Below are 24,341 nucleotides of genomic sequence, written 5' to 3' on the forward strand. Positions count from 1 at the left end.
CCATTTGTAGATATTTGCTTTTATGTGGGTTTTTTTTCAACCTGCAGTTGGGAACTTTTGGAAATTTTCACCAACACATTCTTTTTTTTTTAATATAATTTTTTATTTTTTATAAACATATATTTTTATCCCCAGGGGTACAGGTCTGTGAATCACCAGGTTTACACACTTCACAGCACTCACCAAAACACATACCCTCCCCAATGTCCATAATCCCACCCTCTTCTCCCAAACCCCCTCCCCCCAGCAACCCTCAGTTTGTTTTGTGAGATTAAGAGTCACTTATGGTTTGTCTCCCTCCCAATCCCATCTTCTTTCATTTATTCTTCTCGTACCCACTTAAGCCCCCATGTTGCATCACCACTTCCTCATATCAGGGAGTCTTAAAGTCACAGTTCCCATTAAATTTTTTTCAAAATGTAGATTTGTTTAATTATTTCTTTTAAACTATTTATTAATTACTATTTATAATTCTTCTCTTAAACATGAATTCTTTTCATTACTGGAATAGTTCATAAGTATTAAGAAAATTTACAAAATACAAAAAATTATGAAAAATAAAAACTGTAATTCCTTCTCTCCAGAGAAAACACCTATTTATATTTTGATGTATTTAAGTATTTTTCAATGTATACATATATGTATGTATATTTTATAAATAGAGGGTAATATCTTAAGACTTTTGGATATCTCAAAACAGATTATTCCGAATTTAAAGATTTTATTTATTTATTTATTTGTCAGAGAGAGAGAGAACATGTGCGAGCTTGCACACATGGGGGAGTGGCAGGCAGAGGGAGAAGCAGGCTCCACACTGAGCAAGAAGCTCCATGCTGCACTCCATTTTAGGACCCCGGGATTATGACCTGAGCTGAAGGCAGATCATAATCTGAGCCACCCAGGCATCCCAGATTATTCAGAATTTAAAAACAAGTAACTAATATAGATTATTTTGTTATTTTTTTCTATTAAATAATACATCTTGAGCAGTTTTATATGTCAGTAAATATTCTTTTACACTATATAATATACAATTCATGTATCATATCATAAGTAATTTTCCATTGTTGGATATTAACTTTTGGGTATTCTAAACAAATATAATAGATATATCTTTGTATTTTCCATGATTATTCCTTTAGGATAAATTTTAACATAAAGAATTCTGGAAAAAAATGTGGTGTGTACATTTTTTTTTTTTATTTTATTAATTTATTTTTTTTTTATTTTCAGCATAACAGTGGTGTGTACATTTTTAAGGCTTTGATATTTATAGTCCAATTTTCTTATAAATATTTAATAATTGATTGCTCTGTGCACTGTGCCTGACTGAGCTTGTTTCTCTATGCATTATCAGTGCAGCTAGTTTATTCCTTTTCCCCATTATGTATCAGCTGCATGATACGAATTTACCCCACCTAAATAACAAGAATGGATCCTAAATGATTTAAGTCAATTATCAAATTGTTTTTTCTCTTGCCACAGTGATTGGTTCAGGCATAGACATCTAACACAGGACTAATCAAATTAGAAGATACCATTTCCCTGACCATGATCATTGGTCAAATATTGGAAACATGACTTAAACTTATCCAATTGGAATGAATGCCAGGACTGAGGTGACAGGAGAGATACTCTCTCTTTTTTTGAATGGTGTCATAAAAAGCCAAGTCCTGGTAACCATTTGCCTTCATGAAGGTAGCCAGCTTTAGCACAATGCTGTTAAATAAATAGACCAGGTCCAAAAACTTTCAGAGAATTGGAGCTTGATTACTGATTAAACCAGGCCTAAAGGCAATCCTGTCTCTGGGATAACAAAATTTTGAGGTAGTAATTTTTCACTGTTTAAATTACTTTGAATTTGTTTTCTGTGATTCACAACCAAAAACATTTGAACTAATATATCTGTGTACTATCTTTTAAATAAAAATCTTTGCTTTTATACAAGCAAAAAAATAAAAGGTAGTTTTTATATTTGGACACTGAGTTTTTTCATATATTTTTCATTTATTTATTGGTCATTTTTATTCCATCTTTATGCATATCCTCGTATTTTGTGCTTTTTTTTTTTAAAAAAAAAATCACGTTATTATGTGTTTCCTCTTGTAAAAAAAAGGAATGGAACTTCTAGTCATAGCCAATAAAACATTTTCTTTCTTGGTTACTTGTTTTTAAATTTTGACTATTCTGTTTTAATATATCTATAAGTCTTAAGTTTTTATATGTTGAAGTCAGATCAGTCTTTCAGATTCTGGTTTAACTCATATTTTTAAAGAATCCTCCTCCATTGTAAAATCAGAAATGTTTACTTATATCTCCTCTGGTTCTATATTTTTATGCTTGTCTTCACACTTAAATATTTAATTAATTTGAGAAATATTTTGGTGTATCATGTATGGTGGACTATATTCTCTTCCAAATAATGACAGCAACTAAATATTTGAGGTAAATAATCTTCAAATATAAAAGTACCAATATATCATTTGTTGTTTCATTTTTCTTAAATTTATTCCATGGAAGGTAGGAAAAGTTTTCTTGATTGGTTTGTTATTCAAGGTGTGGTGTTTAAAAATCAATTTTTATAGTTAACTTTTAATCTAAATTATTATTATTATTATTATTATTATTATTTGCCCATCTCAGGATATTGGTGCTATAACTAAGATTAGATGTTTCTATGGCTACAGATTGCCTTTTTTTTTTTTTTTTTTTTCAAGAAAGGAGCCTGCCTTTATCCTTTAAGTCCTGATACAAAAGACCTAGCAACTGGCCCACTGTGTCCTATAAATACATTTCACTGACACTTTGTAGTGTATATTCAAACAGGAAGTGGAGAACCAGGAACTGAAAAAAAAAGTCACCCTAAATCTGCTGTTCAGAGATTAATACCAACAAAAAGGACCATGACAGTTCTTTACTTTTTCTTTGAATTGCAATCTTTTATGTTCCGACCATATACAGAAGGGAAAAGAAATTTCAGGCCTTATGGGGACTTTTCAGATAAAAAGTTTTTAGAGGACTCTGGTGCAGAGCAGTTTAATGAGGTGAAAAAGATTTAGGCCATCTCTGAAGACCAGAATATGGCAATGATTTAGAGGTTTAGAATATTTCCCTAAGAGACATGTCCCATTATGTGGAACTGTCCCATTACTGCAGGACTATCAGTCTCTATGTGGACCAAACAGGTTGATGATGTTTCTGTTTTGGATCTCTAGGCCTGACGGTAAATGGTTTACCTTGTATGTTCCTCAGAGTTTAGGGAATTTTATGGAAATGATAGTTCAATTTAAATTTGACAAATAGTAGTTGTTGAAAGCTATGTTGATATACTTGCAAGCTTTTTATATGTATTTATAGCATGTGTCTAATGTGTATATGATATCAAGAAATAGAGCTAGGAACAAAAAGTAGTGGCTACTCCAATTGATTTTTTTCTCCTAAATATAATTTCCATCCATCTCACCTATTCATTTATATAACCACTGTTTCAGTTTAGTCCACAGGTCAGCAAATCTCTTCTGTAAAGGATGGCATACAACTATTTTTATGTTTGTAGGCCATATGGTCTCTGTTACAGTTATTTAACTTGCTGTATAACATGGATGCAACTATAGACAATATGTGTACAAATTGCTGTGGCTGTATTCCAAAAGAATTTTACTTAAAGGAGGTGTTAGACTGATTTAGGCCTCTGGGCTATAGTTTGCTGACTCCTGATTTAGACTGTTAACCTCCCTTATCTGGGTTGTTGTAATGATTTCTCTTCCTTATGATCAATTCCTTTCAGTTCCATAAACATTAATTGTTTTAGGCACTTAGGTTTCTGTCCTTGAAGAACTGATAATCCAGAGGAAACGAGGATGAGAAAGCTTATAAAGTTAATATAATGAGGTAGAGTTGCTCTCTGCATTGTTTCCAGAATGGGTTTTATACAGGAGATGATCATTTTCCTTTCCTGCAAAAATACATTTTAGTGATATCTCATAATATAAGTCCTTCATGAGGCATGTAGGTCTTTCATTATCTGGCTATCTGGCCTATAACCATCTTCCTAGACCATCTTTTTCACCTTATACTTTCATATCCTAAGTTTAATGGCAATAAATCTTACCAATAGGTATGGCAACAATACATAGCATTATGCTCTTTTTTACTCTGGGCCTTTGCATATTCTGTCCTGGAATGACCTCCCTTTATTCCCCCCGCAGCCAACAAGAGGAAGACTTTTCTATCCAAGCCATTCCAGGGATTGCAATGGGCCGCCTTCTTAGGTGGAGAAGGGGTATGATGAGGAGTTCTTTCTTACTGAAAATATCCAAGCATGAGTTGGCTAAACACTTGGCAGATGTATCTGATATTTTTGGAGCTTTGCCCAGATTCCCTTTAGCAGGCTTTGTATTCATATTCTAGCTATTATAGGTATTGGCTATTAACAGCATATATCTGTACCCTTTTTCTGAGGATTTCAAGAGGGTTCCACCTTGCCTGGAGATGCCAGAAAATACCCTTCCTTTCTTCCTCTCCCTACCCCCCATACCCAGCTTATAGCAAGTTGACTAACTTATATGGGGGGCCTTGTCTCTGGATGGAACAAACTCTATGGTGTGATTCCTGTACCAGGGCTCCCCAGGGGATCAGGCTGAGACTAGAATTCTGAAACCACATCTATAATGATTGACAATTTCCTCAATAAGTTATTTGCAAAAGAATACTTAGAAAGGTAGTGAGATTAAATAATTTTTAAGGTTTCTTATTAGTCTGCATGATTTTGAATATGAAAGGAAATCACACTCCAATCTTCTCTTTATCACTGTTTGTATTACCATAGACAACTTTGGTATTTAATTCTCAGTTTCCTCATCATAGTATCTACCTGGAAGAGTTACAAACATTAAAAGAAATAGTAAATACAAATTTTTAGCACAATATCAGGTGTATAAAATATGCTCAGTAACATTAGGTAGTTTTATTATCTTTATTATAAACATTATTACATGTCCTCCAAAAGAGAAAATATGAAGGCAGCGCTTCTATTTATTTTAATGCAATAAAAAATTTTCTCTAGTAAAGTAATGGGAGCCATGAAAAATCCATATGCTTGATGAACGTATTTGATTTCTCCATTGAGAATGGCTTTGTGTACTTTTAGCCCAGCACATAGCTGATGTCTATTAAATATTTGTTGATGAATATAAAGACATATTGTATTAACAGTAGATTTGAATTTTGGGTGGCCAATAAGTCTTAAAAGTTTAAGCAAAAATAAACTGAATTTAAGAAGTTAGAGATTTCCATGGTTTGTATAAGGAATACTCCATTCCAATATTTCTATTCTAGTTATATTAGGCATACGTGACCTATTAGTCATATATTTTGCCCTTGTCTAGATCGCATTTCCCTTGAATGCCCAAATAACAATAGTCAGATGCTCAAACTCATTTGAAATTAGAAGTCTTGTCATTTTACCAGATTCCCAACTGTAGTGATTTCTTGGAATCTTTGAGGAACTTGTTCACATGTTGCACAAAGCTGTTTTGGATATTGTTTATGACTTCATCCAGTTACCCGTGAGCCTTTGATCCAGTTTTTGCAAATTACTTATTGGGATCTTGAGAATGGTTCTTCCTTTGCCACTCTTCTCCCACCAACTGTTGCATTCAGCTCAGGTTTTTGAAGGGTTACAGATGACAGAAAAGAATGAACAATTGTGGTAGATTGTATTTTCCTAAGAAGGCACAGTATCCCCAAAGATGGTTGCATCATCCCACATGCTGTTCTTACAAAGTGGTTGTATTGGTTTTCTGTTCCTGTGTAATAATTTACCAGAAATTTAGTGGTTTAAACAACACTAATGTATTCTCTGCATTTCTGTTGGCCAAAAGTTCAGGATCAGGCATAGCTTAGCTGGGTTTTCTGCTTGAGGATCTCAGTAAGTTATAGTCAAGGTGTTGACTGGGCTGCTGCTCATCTGGAGGTGTTTCCACAAGTGGAAATAATCCACTTCCAAACTTGTTCAGATGTTTTCACAGTGCCTTACAACTGTAGGTCTGAGACCTTCAGCTCCTACCAGATGACTGAGGTTATTTGTCTTGTAGACCTACCCTAGGCAGTTTACATCATAGCAATTTGTTTCTTCAAGGCCAGCAGGATAAGCTCTTTCCAGTTTGCTAAGATCAAGTTTCATGTAGCATAGCACAATCCTGGGAATTAGATCCAATCACCTTTTCTATAAAACCTATTAGTCTGCTTAGGTTGTCATAACAAAATATCATAGACCAGGTGGCTTACATAACAAACTAATTTTCTTACATTTCTGGAGTCTGGGAATCCAAGATCAGGTGCCTGCATGTTCATGTCTGGTAAAGACTCTCTTCCTCGCTGTGTCTTCACATGGCAGAGAGAGAAAGATTAAGTTCCCTGGTGTCTCTTCTTATAAGGGTACTAATCCCAGAATTAGGGCCCCACCCTAGTACCTAATTACTTCTCAAATGCCCATCTTCAAATATCATCACATTGCAGGTTAGAGCTTCAATTTAGCAATCTGGGAGAGGGGCCACAAACATTTGTCCATAACATACATACATACATATATATATATATATTTTTTTAAAGATTTTATATATATGTATAAAATATATATTATATATATCATATATATATATTTAAAGATTTTACTTATTTATTTGACAGAGAGATCACGAGTAGGCAGAGAGGCAGGCAGAGGGTGGGGGGAAACAGGCTCCTTGTTGAGCAGAGAGCCTGATGCGGGGCTCGATCCAGGACCCTGGGATCATGACCTGAGTGGAAGGCAGAGACTTTAACCCACTGAGCCCCCCAGGCGCCCCTGTCCATAACATATTTAAGCAGTATTTTCTGTGGAGCAACATAATACCACTTTTTCCCTATGCCATAATCTAATCAAAGGAGTGTCATTCTGCCACCTTTACCATATTCTGTTTGTTAGAAGTAGTCCCAAGGTTTGCACTCAAGGGAAAGAAATAATACAAACACATGTCTCATTGGGGCTACCTTAGAGTCCACTATGGTGATATTGACACATTCTTACCTCAAGAGATGAGGTCCATTATACTTCTTCCCCTTGAATATGAGTCCTCTTCTTTGTGACTTGCTTTGATCACATTAGAACATAGTAAAAGTGATGCTATGTGTTTTCTGAGTTAAGTCATTGAGGATGATTGGCCTTTCTCTTTCTCTCCATACCACCCCATCTTTATCTCTCAGGACATGTGTTTTCTGAGAGACTTCATGAAGAGACCCATTTGGAGAAGAGAGGATACCAGCCAATAGTAGTCTGACGTGTAAGTGTGCCATACTTTAGATGATTCTAGTTTCCTGGCCTTGAGTCTTCCATCTCAGTCCAAAGACATCATAAAGCTTAGACAAGTTGTCTATACTGTGGTCTACTTGAATTCCTGATGTATAAAAACATGAACAAAATAAATGATTGTTTCTTGCCACTAAGCATGGAATTATTTGTGATAATAGTAACTGGAATAACAATGAAGAAAAATTAAAAACTGCTAATACATAATAATATATGTAATATATCAGACTCATATTCTAAGAGTTTCTACTTTCTATGAGAATGCTCTTGTCTGCCTATTTGTCTCCTTAGTTTCTGGCTTTCTACCATGTTGTAGAGATAGTTAGAATTTCTTGAAGAGTTCTTAACACTTCCTCCTTGAAGTTCAGGCCCAAATTTTCAGGCTCTCAAAAGGCGAACAACATTTTGAAAAAGATACATGTTCTGGATATCTATAGTATCACCAGCAATAAATAAATTGGCTATAAACATTTCATGAGGAGCACTTAAGCACCTTAATATCTCACACCTTTCCGTGCTCTTATGGATTCTTTCCTTATTTTGGCCTAGTCAAATTATGTGTTAAGTTGTCTTATCCTAAAACAAAGATCCAATCTTCTCTTAAGAGGTAAATCAAATCCTTAATATCTAGGGAATGAGAAAAACTGCTGCTTTAAAATTATTTTTCTCAGGGCACTTAGGTGACTCAGTGGGTTAAGTGCCTGCTTTTGGCTCAGGTCATTATCTCAGGGTTCTGGGATTGAGCTCTGCATCGGGCTCTCTGCTCAGCAGGGAGCCTGCTTCCCCCTCTCTCTCTGCCTGCCTCTCTGCCTGCTTGTGATCTCTCTCTCAAAAAAAAAATCTTGGGGCGCCTGGGTGGCTCAGTGGGTTAAGCCGCTGCCTTCGGCTCAGGTCATGATCTCAGAGTCCTGGGATCGAGTCCCGCATCGGGCTCTCTGCTCAGCGGAGAGCCTGTTTCCCTCTCTCTCTCTCTCTGCCTGCCTCTCCATCTACTTGTGATTTCTCTCTGTCAAATAAATAAATAAAATCTTTAAAAAAAAAATCTTTATAAAATTTTTTTCTCATATCTCAAGATTTTTCTCATGTCTCAAGCTCAAACTAAAGACCCGATCATTTAATTTCTATTGTATTTAAGAGGACGGATGGAAGATATCAATAAATCATTTCCTTTTCATATAAAGAGAGTAGCCTTTCTTTTTTTTTTTTCTACCAATTCCTGGTAACAGGAAGAGTAGGATATGTTCAGAAAACTTACTTTATTCTATATTAAGAAAATAAATTTCTGAAACTTCTGAATGTAATACTACCTCCAAATTAAGAGGAAGTTATGTCCCTTGTATGAAATGATGAAATTCAGCAAAACAATCTATATTCTTCAGTTAAATTACTCCTGAAAAAACATTTGCCATTGGCAAAGCTTTAAACATAAAATTTAGTTTCCTGGGAATTTTTCTTTATTTTTTTTAGTAGTGGGTTGTCACCTCATGATGTATCTCTCAGACCATATTTCTTGAGTAGTTTCTAAAACCACAGAAAGTATTATTTAAATTATGTGTTCTTATTTATTTTACTCTGAAAAACAGGAACCCAGGGGCAGCTGGAAGGATAGAGAAGAAAAAAACAACACATGTATCTTCTATTAAAGCACTGGGTCATCTCTTTTTGGCAACAATAATGCTATCTGGGCAGTGAGAAAGATGATGTGAGATACACACACACACACACACACACACACACACACACACACACACACAGGAATATTATTCAGTCATCAAAAAGAATGAAATCTTGCTATTTGCAATGATGTGGATGAAACTAGTCTATTATGCTGAGTGAAATGAATCAGTCAGGTAAAGACAAATACCATATGATTTCATGTAGAATTTGATAAAGAAAACAGATTAACCTGTGGGAAGGGGGAAAAGAAAAATAGGAGAGAGGGAAACAAGCCATTAGTGACTCTTAACAATAGAGAATAAACTGAAGATTGATGGAGGGAGATGGGGGGTCAATAGGCTAGAAGAGGGCCCTTATTGTGATTAGCCCTGAGTGTTGTATGTAAATGATTCTACCCCAGAAGCTCTGTATGTTAACTAGCAAAATTTAAATTAAAAAAAATAAATTAAAAATTAAATTAAAAAAAAGAAGAAAAGGAATGGGTTTAATAAATATCCTGTGTGACACTAGTGACTAGCCAGATTTGCTCGAGACTAATGATGCTCAAAGCCTGAGAACTTTTGTAAGACTTCTTAATATAGATATGATGGAGGGGTGCCCGGTGACTTCATGATGCCCATAGGGAATTTGCATATTGAGGTTGTCCTTGGTCCTATTCTTCAATATTGGCTTCCCCAGGGGGTCCTGCTGAAGAGGACTTTTCTATGCTTGCCACCCTCTTTTGCTTTTGTGGAGTGTGAGCCATTTTGATTATGTAGCAATCTTATTTCCAACAGACTTCTGCATTTGTTTATTAGGCAAACTACAACCTTCCTCTGAGTATTATTGGCCCTATCATTTATCCAAAAATTAAAAAAAAAAAAAAAAAGAAAGAAAAAGAAGAGAGATCCTGACCAGTCCAAACACAGTAGTCCTTACAGTAAGGGTGGAGTTGTGATTTGCATCACTATAAATAATAGCATTGAGTGTGCTTGCTACAGATGATGTTTCAGAAAGAATTCCTACTTTTCCATTATATCAGTTCATCTGTGAATTTTAGCTATATAGCATTTTTACCAATGGAGTAGTGGTGGCAGTGATGGTCAGGAGGATAATATCCTTTCCATTTTTTTAATACATTAGATTTTTAATCTGAAGATTGTTGAGAGACAAGTTTGAGATTTTTGCAAATGCAGAAGCTGTTTTAACAGATTAGCCAAAATTAGTCTTCTACAGAAAATTTTTGTTATTAAGAAGAAAATCTCATTTGTTTTGATCACTTGGAAATCAACTTTTCCCTTTGTTGGAGAAAAGTCTGGTGTAATTTCAGGATTTTATTTTTCCTGCTTCCCTCCTTCCCATGTGGTCATTTTTACTCAAGCTTCGATATGCCATGTATAGTTATCCCTTCATTTATACCTTCTCTCATTTCTCTAGAGAGTTAGTGGCTTTTTCTTATATTCTTACATATGCTGTTTGGAGGGACCAATCTCCATTATAGTGCTTATAATGTTTTTCTCAATAAATTTGAACCTAAATGTCAAAGACTGTGCCTTTTTTCCACATTTTTCCATAGGTAGCACATAGCATAATGGCAAGTGCTTTTTAAATGTTTCTTATATGAAAAAAGTTCTTCAGTGTAAAAAGACAGGTAAAAGATTACCCCCCTCACACAAAAGTTTCTCCTGTAACTTCTACTCCTTTATAGTGGATTTCCATGCCCAAGTATGATTCATTTCAATTTTTTCTCAGTATGGTTAGAATTTTTTTCTGTGTACTTTGTTGTTTTCTTATCTATTTATAATTGAATGGCAGCACAATTAATATTAAAATCAAAATTAGTAATTAAGGGGGCCCCTGGGTGGCTCAATTGGTTGAGCATTTGCCTTTGGCTCGGGTCATGATCTCAGGGTCCTGGGATGGAGTACCTCATTAGGCTCCCTGCTCAGTGGGGTGTCTGCTTCTCCCTCTCCCTCTGTGCCTTCCCATGCTTGTCTGTTTTCTCTATCAAATAAATAAATAAAATCTTTTAAAAAATTAGTACTTTGGATGATGTTCACTAATGATGTTCAATGATTCCATTTCTACCCCACCTTTATTTTTGTTCTGGATGGACCTTGTATTTATCATGTAAATACTGTGAATGTTATAAAATCCCCCTAAGATACTGGAAGAGAAGGCAGGTACTTTTATATTTCTTGACCTAGAAGGGAAGGAATAGCCTAAGGTGGAAAGTTTTCTTTGGACATTGCATAGTGTACTATATTATCATCAATGTTGCAGACATAAATTGATCATCTCTTCCAGAAATAATGCAGCATATTGTGTTATCTAGCAACTAAGCATTTCATTAAACTTCATAGACAACTCTTCAGTAATCAGATATTTAAAATAATTTAGGTCTATGTAAAAGATGTCAGACATTTTGTCATCTCTTATTCTCTCTGTTGCTCCAAATAATGATCTAAAATACAAAGTAATACAATTTTTAAAAAAGGATTGATGAGATTTAGGGTAAATCTATTGCTATATTTTGTATTTCTCTATGAAAAGGATGCTATTTTCATAAAAATCCACTTTAATTTCTGTTTTGATTTAAGCCACAATAGTACTTCCCTGTTTATGATTTCACTTAGTGGTTTTCTATGTCTTAGTGGTTTTCTATAGTGTTTATTCCATGTCTTAGTGGTTTTCTATAGCGTTTATTATCTGTATTACACACCTGATATTTATATTTTGACTAAATCAATAAACAATGATTATCCCATTTTTATTGAAGGTTTACATATGTAGACCTCCCCAAGTAGACAGTAAACTCCTTTTGAGAACAGGGATACAGATTCTATTTATGTTCTTAACAGTGCTTAATATAATGTCTGTACAAAACAAAAATTAAATAAATATTTATTTTTATTAATTTATTCACCTCACCTTCTTAACAGTGTTTTTAAGTCAGCCATGCTATCTTAAATGTTATTCTTTATTTCTTTTTAAAAAGAATCATTTAGGATTGAACTTTTTTTCTTCTAGAACATGTAATGGTATATGGAAATGGGATCATGTGATGGTTAGAGCACAGTCTCTGGAGTTCAGCTACTTGGGTTTGAATCATAGCCCTATGATTTACCAGCTATGCAAATACTTTGCTACTTTGCTGAAGAAAGTACTTACTTCCTGGTTCCTTAGTTTTCTCACCTATAGAGGGGGGCTAGTAATAGGCCCTATCCATGGAATTATGAGGATTAAATGAGTTAAAAAATATATGACATACTCAGAAAAAGGCTTGATAATAGAAATAAGTGCTATGTAAGCTATGTCTATATTTATATATGAAAAGAGTTTTACTGTTTCATAGGATTATAGAACATTGGGATTGAAAGGAACGTTTGAAACCAAAGTGGAAAGAAAATGAGAATATGGTCAGAAGACCTCGCTTGAGTTCTAGTTCTGAAACTTCTGAAGTGATTTCATTTGTGAAGCAAACAGGCTAATAACATCATTATTGATCCTAAGAGTTTTTTTGAGGATTAGAAAGAAAAATATACTGAGCATGACATTTTAAACGGTGAAAAAACCCCACAAAACTGTTATTAGCACTTACAGATGAAGAAACTGAAGTTCACTCTATAGCCTTAGACAAGTTACTTATTCTTTCAACATTTGTTTCAGATCTGTAAAGTATGGATAATAAAGGAACCCAGCACATATGATTTTAAGAATTAAATGAGTTAATGCAAAGTGATTCTAGATAATATCTTGGTAATAACATTTATTTATTATTTTTATACTCATCCAATAACTATTTGTGATCCAGTGCTAGTTTGTATTTGTTTATAATAAAATGTGGGGGTATTGTTAAGAATACTGACTCCTCTGCTAAAGGTTTTGATTTAGGGGGTGGATAAGAAAAATGCAGGGGATGCCTGAGTGGCTCAGTCTTACTCTTGATTTCTGCTGAGGCCCTGATCTCAGGTTGTGAGATTGGTCCAGTTTAGGGCTCTGTGCTCAGCAGGGAGTCTCCTTGAGATTCTTTCTCTCTGCCCACCCCCTGCTACCCTTCACCCCGCCACCCCCACATATGTGTTCTCTGTCTCTCAAATAAATAAATCTTTGGGGAAAAAAAAGAAAACTGTCAAATAATCTTCAGCTTAGTTTTCCTGTATTGACATACTTCTTTGAATTCCTTATATCTGCCCTGAGACTTATTATATGTTATGTGTTTTCTTGTCCTATATGAGCTGTTCTAGTGATTCTATGTAAATGAAAACAAACAGCAAAAAAATTACCTATATAGACAAAGGCAAATAAAATATACGGTTAGCTTATTATCATACTCAGGCTTTTATTTTATTTTTTTTCCACTAAAGGGAGTATCTTTCAGTTTTGGACATGGTAATTTGCTTCTTCTTCTTCTTCTTTTTAAAAAAGATTTTATTTGTTTATTTGTGAGAGATGCACAGCAGGCAGAGGGGCAGGCAGAGGGAGAGGGAGAAGCAGGCCCTATTCTGAGTATGGATTCCAATGTGGGGTTTGATCCCAGGATCTTGGGATCATGACCTGAGCCGAAGGCAGCCACTTAATTGACTGAGACACCCAGGTGCCCTGGTAATTTGCTTCTACAGGGAAGAACTGTATAGCATGTAAGCAGTTAAGGCAATTGTGTTTTTAGTTCAAGATGGTTTCCTATTTTATAATCAAATATTCCTTTACAGGGACTGGCCTTGCTTTAATAGTCTAAAATTTTATATTACTTTTTAGTTTTGTAAATTTAAATTAACATATAATGTATTATTTGTTTCAGGGGTACAGGTCTGTAATTCATCAGTCTTATATAATATCCAGTGTTCATTACAGCGCATACCCTCCCCAGTGTCCATCACCCAGTTACCACATCCCTCCACCCCCCTTCCTCCAGCAACCCTCAATTTGTTTCCTATAATTAAGAGTCTCTTAAGTTTTGTCTACCTCTCTGGTTTCACCTTGTTTCATTTTTTCCTCTCTCCACCTGTGATCCTCTGCCTTGTTCTTAAATTTCACATATGAGTGAGATCATATGATAATTGTCTTTCTTTAACAATCTAAATTTGAAACCAATAATTTTGAGGTTCTAGGAGGTACTGGTTATGAGAGATTTCTTTATGACTAGCAGGAGAGTTTGCTTTATATTTTTAATAAGGTGATATCTCATTGTGGGGCTAATTCTTCTTTTTAAAAGGGTCTAATTTAAGGCTCTTCTTTCACTTGCCCTCTCAACATTGAATCATTCTTATTCTCAACACTTGAAGCATTTGGCAGAATTCATGATTAGCTTGCAAGCCAAGGAAACCTGAATACAGAAGTTGTCTGCTTTAAACATTACCTTGGTAGAATTATTTACTGATAACTTAGCAGTCCAGTGTTCTTTGATTAATCTTTGCATTCTTGGTATAATGTGAGTATCTGGTACCTATGAAATCCCCAATAAATATTTGATGAAGAATAATAATAACTTATATTATGCCAGATATTATGCTAAGTATTTTATATGCATTATCTTTTAATCTTGATGAAGTAGACACTGTTATTAACTCTATTTTAGAAAAGAGAAAACTAAGGTACAGAGAACTTGTGGAACTTGCTCAGCTTCTAAGAGCAAGTGAGTGATAGAGAACCTGGGTCTTTTTTTATTCTAGAGATCAGCTCTAAAAATCTACCATTCATTGAACTATACATGAAAGATGAATGGATAAATGTTACCAAGTCAAGTTTTGGTGATTTGGTAATATTGTTCCACTTGATTCTGCTGAGTCTATAATTTGAATATATATGGTCTGATTATTGATTCTATTTGCTTTGTTTATTCTCTATCCTTCACTAAATTATAAATGATTCTAGTGCAGAGATGATGATTTTATTTTATCCCCTTACTGCTCCTAATATGGTGGACTCGCCATAGGTGTTTGCTAAAAATTATTGACCATGCAGCTAACTGACTAGAACATACTAAAAATAAGCAGCAGATAAACAACAGGTAACAGGCCTCAGTGTTCTTTATTTAAAAGACATGACTAATCATTCCTTAAGTTCTTTGGTAAAATGTAATACAATTTACAGTTTTCTTTCCAGCTTTATTTAATTGTAATGGAAAAATAAAATTGTATACATTTAAAGTGTTCAATTGATAAACTTTGTGAAATGATTACCACAACATGGTTAATTAACCCATGCATACCACACAGTTACCTTTTATATGTGTGTGGTGAGAACTCCTAAGATCTATTCACCCATCATGATAATTTCAAGTATACATTATTATTATTATTTTTTTTAATATAATTTTTTATTTTATTATTAACCATAGTCATTATGCAGCACATTAGATTTCAAACTTATTCATCTTATAACTAAAGGCTTGTATCCTTTGACCAGCATTTTCCCAACTCCCCCACACCTCAGTCCCTAGTAACTACCATTCTACTGTTTCTAAGAGTTAGGTTTTTTTTTGTTTTTATTTATTTATTTATTTTTAATTTCATATGTAAGTGAGATCATGTAGTATTTGTCTTTCCCTGTCTGGTTTATTTCACTTAGTATAATGTCCTCTCATTTCTTCCACATTATTGCAAATGGCAGAATTTCTTTCATTTTCATGGCTGAATAATAGTCGTATAGTATTACATATCACATCTTTATTCATCAGATGATGGACACCTATCTTGTTTCCATATCTTGGCTATTGTGACTAATGCTGTAATGACAATGGGTGTGCAGATAACTTCTCTAGATATTGATCTCATTTTCTTTGGATATATATCCAGAAATGGTTATTAGATTGTATAATACTTCTATTTTTAATTTTTTGAGGAAACTCCATACTGTTTCCCATGGTATGGAAAATTGTCTATACCAATTTACATTCCTACCAAGAAGGCACAAGTGTTCCCTTTACTCCATTCTTGTCAAAACTTTTTATTTCTCATCTTTTTGGTAATAGCCATTCTAATAGGTGTGAGGTGATATCTTATTGTGATTTTGATTTGCGTTTTTCTGATGATTAGTGATGTCCAGTACATTTTCATATTCTTATTGGCCATCTGTATGACTTCTTGTAACACAGAACAGCTACTTTAGGACTCTTTCATTCCATATGCTTCACTGTTATTCTGCAAGGCTCCAAGCCTGTTTACGGGCTGGACTTTAGAATAGAACTGCCCTGGAATTGTCACATACTAGATACACTCGGACAAGTTACTTGTCACTTTACATCCAAGTGTCTTTCCTCTTGCATTATATTATTTCCTTTACCTGAAAAACCGTTAACATCTAGGGCAAGTTGTACTTCAACCTTAACTCCTGTGAAGCTGTCATGACTTGTCCTTGCCCTCAGGCAGTTTATCATTTTCTCTTCTGGACCACTACTGTGCACTCCTGTCTCCAGCTCCACTCTTACACTCCACACTCCTGTGAAAATGTTTCATGTAATTCCTTAAGTCTGAGATGTTCTCTTTTGTCTCTGGCCTTCTTACATGTTGCTTCTCTGACTAGAATACTATTTTCTGCCTCTTATTATTTCATCATTTTTTTAGTCTCAGTTATGTTTCTTCCTTGGGAAGCAACCTGCCTTAACACTATCATATACATGTTACTTGTTTAATTTTCTGATTTTCTCTTATAGACTGTAAGCTGCATAAAGGAAAGGATACATTTTTCTAATTTATGTTATATCCTCTGTGCCTGTCCAAATGTTTTTGGTACATTATGATCACTTAAATATTTGTTTGAGAAATTACTGTATTTGACTTAATATGGAGTCTTTGGAAAAATTATGAGTTTTATGTTTATGAAGCTATAAGAAAATAATAGGTTTATTTCATATATATAAACCTTATATATAACTATATTTTATGATATTTATATATAAGTATATATTCATATATAAATCCCATATCTATAAACATACGTTTCTGTATATATATATACTTATATGCACATGTACACCCACTTGTGTGTATGCATGTCTGCATATCTCTCCCCTACCGATTGCACAAGGGATGGCTCTTACTAGCCAAATACTAAATGCTTTTGGTTTGGAATTACTGTGTCAACCCATGGTGTGAAGCTAGAGAGACATTCCCGAAATATGCTCCATAGAACATGTAGGAAAGGTTTTGGAGTGGATTTCTACTACAGGCTAAGGAAAGTTTTTTCTGAATGAACCAGTCAGATAGATAAAGAAAAAAATAAGATTATATTTCATAGTCAGTTTCATTTTTTTTTTATTAGGATAGCTGTAAAAACAGAAAAAAAAAAAAGAGAAAAAACCCAAACTACTGTCACTTTCTCAGACAATAGTTGAGACGAGATTAAGGATTAAGCATTAGTTTGTTAATAGCCATCTCCAGTCACTAAAATATCTGTAGGAGACAGATAATAAACTCAGCAAAGATGTACTACAGAGAGGAACTAGATGGCTAGAGGGAGGTTTATTTCCCCCACTGTATATTATCAAAGCTTTATAATTTAACATCATGTGAATGCACTTTATAAAAATGTATTTTTCAATTAAATAAAAAAGTAAGTTAAGTCACTTGAAAAAATGGCTTGAGAAAACATCACCAAAATTTAACAAGACAGAAGCACAGAGCAGTGAGACAAACTTTTAAAGAAACAGGGTTTCTTTTGTGGTATATGCTCTGCTGAAATAAATACTGTAGAATCATGTTTTTTTTGAAGATCAGAAAATTTCATAGAAATTATATTAAGAGAAGTTTGAGCAGAGATATTTGAGTATGTTGATCACCATATCTCTGAGTGGGTATATAAGCACTGATGTCAATCATTTTGCTCTCATGACTCCACAAAATCACAAGCTGAAAGTTTGGTCCTTTACTACCTAACATAGATGCTATATAGAGAACTGATATAGGACACAGCACAATCCTCTCATTTGCATTCTTAGAACAAGATATTTGGTGAAAATTTACTAGCTTAAAAAAATGTACCAGCTTCGAAGCAACCATATGGAATATTTTATACAAATAAAGTCAAGTCTGGGATTGCATATAAGTGGCAAAGTTTTCACAGAATCCCTGTTCTTATTAAGAATTAAGTAATGTAGTAAACTTCACCAATCAGTGTTGGAAGGAAAAGCTAAGGGAGAGAAGAACAATAATTTCAAAGCCAGAACTCTGAGTCCTTATATCTGGGTTCCCTGTGTCCCTGAGTCATTATCCACCTTTGGTGGTGCCTTTTTAATTTTTACTTTAATGATTAGTTTTGTTTTTTTTTTATCTCCACTTCTAATGGCTCTTCCGTTATGATCTCTATTCTGTTTATTTCCTCTTCTGGAATGCAGCATCTTGGCCCCTGTCCAAAAGTTTTTTTTTATAGAAAGAAATTCACTTTCAGATGTGAGGCAGGATGGCAAATGATGAATTACAGTGCTCATGATTATTTGTATTCTTCCCTTCTTCCTGGGTCCCCTACTTTTCTAGCTCCTTTGCACCTAGGTGATAATTCTGGCTAATGGAATACAAAAGGATTGATGAATGCCATCTCTAGACTGGTCCCTAAAATTTCTGGTGAAGTCTCTCCACTATTATTTTACTTCCTTGGTCTGTTGGCTGGTCCTAGAGCAGTGCTGTCTAGTAAAAATATAAAGTGACATATACATAATTAAACATTTTCCAGGAGGCACATTAAAAACCATAAAAATAAACAGGTGAAGTTAATTCACTAATGTATTTATTTAATACAATATATCCAATATATTATCATTTAAATATGGAATTAATTTAAAAGGCATCTGGGTTGTTCAGTCAGACTCAGTTTTGGCTCAGGTCATGATCTCAGAATCCTGAGATCTAGCCCTGTGTTGGGGTCCTGCTTCTCCCTCTTCCCTTCCCCATGCTGATGCACTCTCTCAGATAAATAAATAAATAAACCTTCAAACAATGTGATCAATTTAAAATTAATTAAAAGATAGTTTATTTTTTAATACCCTTTCTTCAAAATCCATTTATTTTATACTTACAACTGATCTCAATCAAGACTGAATATCTATTTCAAGTACTCAGTGGCCACCTATAGATAGAGGCTATTGTGTTGGATAGGACAGGGCATGTCTGGAGGATGACATGGAGAGAATGTCATAGCTATTTCATGGAAAAACTGAGTCACTAAATGTGGAAAATGATTATGTATCACTGATCTACACTGAACTATACTGTAAGAAATAAATCTTTAAGTCATTGAGATTTCTGGGTTTATTATCAGCTACTGTATTGTGGAAAATTAGATTATTGTATAGCAAATATTTCCTACTTTTCCCTTGTTTTCTCTTGAACCACAATGAGAGGAGTATTCATCTCTGCCTCATTGCTACTGGGCTTGGCCATGTGATTTTCTTTGGCCAGTGAAATGTTGACAGGAAAAACAGTATGCCGGTTTTGAGTCTAGGCCTTACAAATTTTTGTATGATTCTAATTAATATTCTTTGAGGTTTTTTGCTCTCCTATTAAAAAAAATGTAACCCAGATTATCTACTGTTCCCAAAAGAATGAAAGACATGAATGAACTGAAACAAAATTCATGAACTGAATCTGTGGTTGCAGTTAAGCTCAGCTGAATCTAGTCTAGATCAAAAGAATATCAACCAATGTGCAGATGTACAAGCAAGTAATAAATGCTTATTGTTCTATGCAACTGTATTTTGGGGTGTATTGTTTTATAGCATTATTTGTGACAATGGTTGATTAATAAGAACTACCTTAATGGAATTTCATTTCTCATGGAAGAATCTCTATTATCAATTCAAAGTCCTCCTGTGGTACTTTCCCATGTTGCATCTTCTCTTCATCCTCTTTCTTCCCTTTCATAATCTCCTGATCCATATTCTTCTATGTTAGTACACAGTGTAGGTCTGCTATTTGTTTTATAATTATTTACATGTTTAACTCAGAGATTAGCCAGTATCTCTTGCAACTTAAGATATAGATATATGATCATTCATTCAGTTACCCAACACTATTTTGAACTCTTGGTATGTCCCAGGCATAGTCATAGTTTACAAGGATGCAATAGTAAAAAAAGAACTGTTTTCATGGTACTTGCAGTTTTGGGGGCACATAGATAATGTACAAATAAAAATACATAAAAATATAGTGTATAAGTAAGTGTTAGTAAGTGTAAGTAAGTAAAAATGAAGAGGAATTAGAGGTTGGAGATGGGAGCAGGGAAATTAGTGCTATAGAAATGATCTTATAAACTTCTTTCATATTCTTCAGAAATAGAAAATAGACTCTCTAGGATCTTTGCCTTTTGCTAGGGGCCTATGTTCCTATACTTCTCTGTGGCTTTGAATGGCTTACACTGAATTAGTTGAGTTTAAGGATTATTTCTATGGTTTTGTTTGTGCTCTACCTTTCATTAACTGAGTTAATTAGTATCACACAAATAATTCAAAAAGTATTTGTGTGTGTATAAGACTTTACTCAAAAAGCATCAGGTTGTATATTTTAAGTATATAGAGTTTTTATTTAGCAAGTATACTTCAATACAGCTGGGAGGAAAAAAAAAAAAACCAAAGACAGACAAATAAATATTTAAATAAAAAGACTACTCAATGTGTTGGAGAGATGGAAATATTTTCATCATGGTAACACAATTTAAAATTCAATAGCTATTTAAAATTCAGTTAGCTATTTCTGATCCTAAAAGTCTCAAAGCTAGACCCTAGCTTCTGCCATAATATTTCTTTGCTTATATTATTCAGTATTTATCCTTTTGTTCCAATCTGATATTAATTCAACAGAGCAATTTAGCATTTTCCTTTTCTTTGTATAACAACCCATGCCCCTACAACAACCCAGGTCCCTAGAGTCTCAATTTTCTATTAAATAGTTTACAAACTTATTATTCTATGCATGAAAACATTGAGGTTTAGAGGCATTGCGTTTTATGTTGAAGGTCACACAGCTACAACATGGTGAAACTGAGGTTCTGGTCTGCTCTCTCTGACTTTAGAACTAATGTTTGCAAAGTGAAAACACATTTCCTAATCACATATTAACTTGTGTATTTATTTTTTTGGTAAATTATTTGCTGCCTAGAATCTCCCTAATAAATGTAATTTAGTGTAGTCACCTCCACGTCAGCCCATTTATTCCATGGCATGAATACAGTGAAGTAAAAATTTAAATAGATGTATCCGTAAAGTCTTAATTCCAGGAAATTATGTATTATTGGACATCATGGGGAGTGATCCCTTGTTTGTGGCTATTCTCTGGCCATTGCTGGTGTCTATTGAGTTTTGAGTCATTTATCCTGTTCATTTAGCAATGACCTCCTTCTTTGACATAGATATTATTTATATCCCTTGTCTTTCATGATCATTGACAGAATATGCCACCTTATACACTCTGACCTCGCCCTTCATCATATTGTTCCAGTGAGCCTGCTCTCTCTCAGAAAATTTTGTGCCTTCTGGAAGGAAAGTAAATATACTTTTTCCAAACTAACATGTGGGGTACTTTAAAAAGCCATTCTAGCCCATCTACTTACATGTCTTTTTCAAGCATTACTAGGGAAGTAGGATAGTGCCTTCATCCACACTGCCCCCCTCCCAAAAGTATCTTCATTCTAATCCCCAGAACCTGTAAGTTACCATACATGGCACAGAGAATTATGCATATGTGCTCAAATTAAGAATCTACTGGATTATCTGGGTGAGTCAAACTTTACCATACAGGTCTTTAAAAATGGAACTTTTCCCAGCTGAGATCAGAATGAGATATGACTATGAAAGAATGGTTGTAGAGATGAAACATGCTGGTTTTGAAGATGGAGGGAAGGAATCACGAGCCAAAAATTGAAGCTGGCCTATAGATTCTGGAAAAGGCAAGGAAATGGATTCCCCCCCTAGAGCCTCCAAAAGGAACACAACTTTGCCAAGACCTTGATTTTTATCCCAGTGAGACTCATATTGGACTTCTATAGAACCAAAAGGCAATAAAGGCACAAATATTGTTATAGCAGTGTTAGAAAACTACTACCTGGCCAAGACTAATAATGAACTAAAACTTATCTGGGAGGCATGCCAATTCTCAGATTTCTAAGATTCTCCTGACATTTTCTGAGGATTCTAAGATATCTTATTTCACCCAGGGAATCATTGAAAGGAACAGAATCTCAACACTTTCCCAACTCACAACACTGACCAAATTCCCTTATATTTTTCATTAATGAAGAAATATCTCCCTGTTTCCCCCAGTTAACTGAATTTTTCTGCAGCTCTTAGAGCATGGTTCAGTTTCCCCAACATGGTTCGGTATAATATTTATGCTGTATGTTCTTCAAGCTTTTAACAGTTTTTAAGTCAAATACTGCTTTTTTATTTTTTATAAAGAAATCTACTTACAATGTAAAGCCCTGGATTTCAAGACTATTGGTTTTATACTGAGTTTCAAGAACATATTTTATAAATTGAGAAGTTTAATAATTATTTTGCTGTGCCATTTTGCAAAAACAGTTCAACTGATTGTGGAGAAAATAGTATCAATAGTAATAGTCAATAGTAATGACTCTTCCTTAATTTCTGATATTGCTAACTTGTGTTCTAAGTCTATCTCTCTAGCTCTCTAAATTTGTCTCCAGAGGTTATCTGGCTAGAGGTTATCATGGTTTTTGTTTTGTTTTGTTGTTTTTAAAACCATCTTTGAAATTCCTTGATTTTCTTCATTATTTTCCTATTTTCAATTTCATTGCTTTCTATTCCAATCTTTATTATATTTTCTGCTTACTGTAGACTTCAATAGCTATTCTTTCTTGAATTTCCTAAGTTCAAGCTTAGGTTATTGATTTTAGATCTTTATCCATTTCTAAAATATGTATTTAACACTACAAAGTTCCCTCTAAACTATTGCTTTCACTTACTCCCAGAAGTCTTCATAAGTTGCATACTTAAAATGATTTTATTTTTTGTACATATAGAGGGGGAGCATGAGCATGGGAGGGGTGAGGGTTGGGCAGAGGAAGAATCAGGATCCCCCCTGAATAGAGAGCCTGATGTGGGGCTCAATTCCAGGAACCTGGGATCATGACCTGAGCCAAAGGCAGATGGTTAACTAACTGAGCCACCCAGGCACCCTGGTAAGTTGTATTTTTATTTTCTTTTTGTTCAAAGTATTTAAAAATTTCCCTTAAGGCTTCTTTCTTCACCCATGTGTTACTTAGAAGTGTGTTGTTTAATTTCAGATATTTCAAGATTGTGTTGATATCTTTCTTATACTGACTTTTAGTTCAATTCTATTGTGGTTTGAGAACACACTTTGTATGATTTTTACCTTTCTACATTTTTAAGTTGTGTTATGGACCAGAAGGTGTTGTATTTTGGTGAGTGTCCCATGTAAACTCAAGAGAATGTATATTCTGTTGTTGTTGGATACAGTCTTCTATAAATGTGAATTAGATTTATTTGATTAAGTGCTGTTCTGGTCAAATATATCCTTACTAATTTTATGCCTGTTCTACTTATCAATTGCTACCATCTAGTCTTCTACTGCAAGAGTGGATTTGTCTATTTCTCCTTGCATTCCATCAGCTTTTGTCTTATATATTTTCAACATTGTTTTTAGGTGCATACACTTTTAGATTAGATATGGCTTCTTGTAGAATTAATCCCCTTGATATTCTGTAATGTCTTTTTTTGTCCATGATATCTTTCCTTGTTCTGAAATCAGCTTTGTCTGAAATTAATATAGCTACTCCAACTTTCTTTTGACTAGTGTTAGCATTATATTTCTTTCTCTGTTCCTTTACTTTTAACCTATTTGTGTCTTTACATTTAAAGTGGGTTACTTGGTGCTTGCTTCGGCAGCACATATACTAAAGTGAGTTGCTTGTAGATAACCTATAGTTGGGTCCTATTTTTTAAAAATTAACATAAAATGCATTATTAGCCCCAGGGTACAGATCTGTGAATTTCCAGGTTTACACACTTCACAGCACTCACCATGGTACATACCTTTCCCATTGCCCATAATCCAACCACCCTCTCCCTACCCCTTCTCCCTGCAGCAACCCTCAGTTTGTTTTGTGAGATTAAGAGTCTCTTATGGTTTGTCTCCCTCCCGATCCCATCTTGTTTCATTTATTCCTTTCCTATCCTCCAAACCCCCCATGTTGCCTCTCAACTTCCTCATATCAAGGAGATCATATGATAATTGTCTTTATCTGATTGACTTATTTCACTCAGCATAATACCCTCTAGCTCCATCCATGTCGTCAAAAATGGCAAGATTTCATTTATTTACATGGCCGCATAGTATTCCATTGTATATATATACTACATCTTCTTTATCCA

The 24,341-nt window shown here is 34.4% G+C and overlaps 1 long non-coding RNA gene across 1 annotated transcript in view; it reads left to right on the forward strand.

Annotated features, from left to right (window-relative positions):
* The window catches only part of LOC309843363, a 107,316-nt gene extending 99,868 nt beyond the window's left edge, over nucleotides 1–7,448 (forward strand). The window contains exon 4 of the long non-coding RNA XR_014300094.1: nucleotides 7,243–7,448. This is a non-coding gene — a long non-coding RNA (uncharacterized lncRNA). The remainder of the gene's footprint in view (nucleotides 1–7,242) is intronic.
* Nucleotides 7,449–24,341: the final 16,893 nt, after the last annotated feature.

Source organism: Mustela nivalis (genome assembly GCF_964662115.1).
Source record: "Mustela nivalis genome assembly, chromosome: 10".
NCBI classification, from domain to species: Eukaryota; Metazoa; Chordata; class Mammalia; order Carnivora; family Mustelidae; genus Mustela; species Mustela nivalis.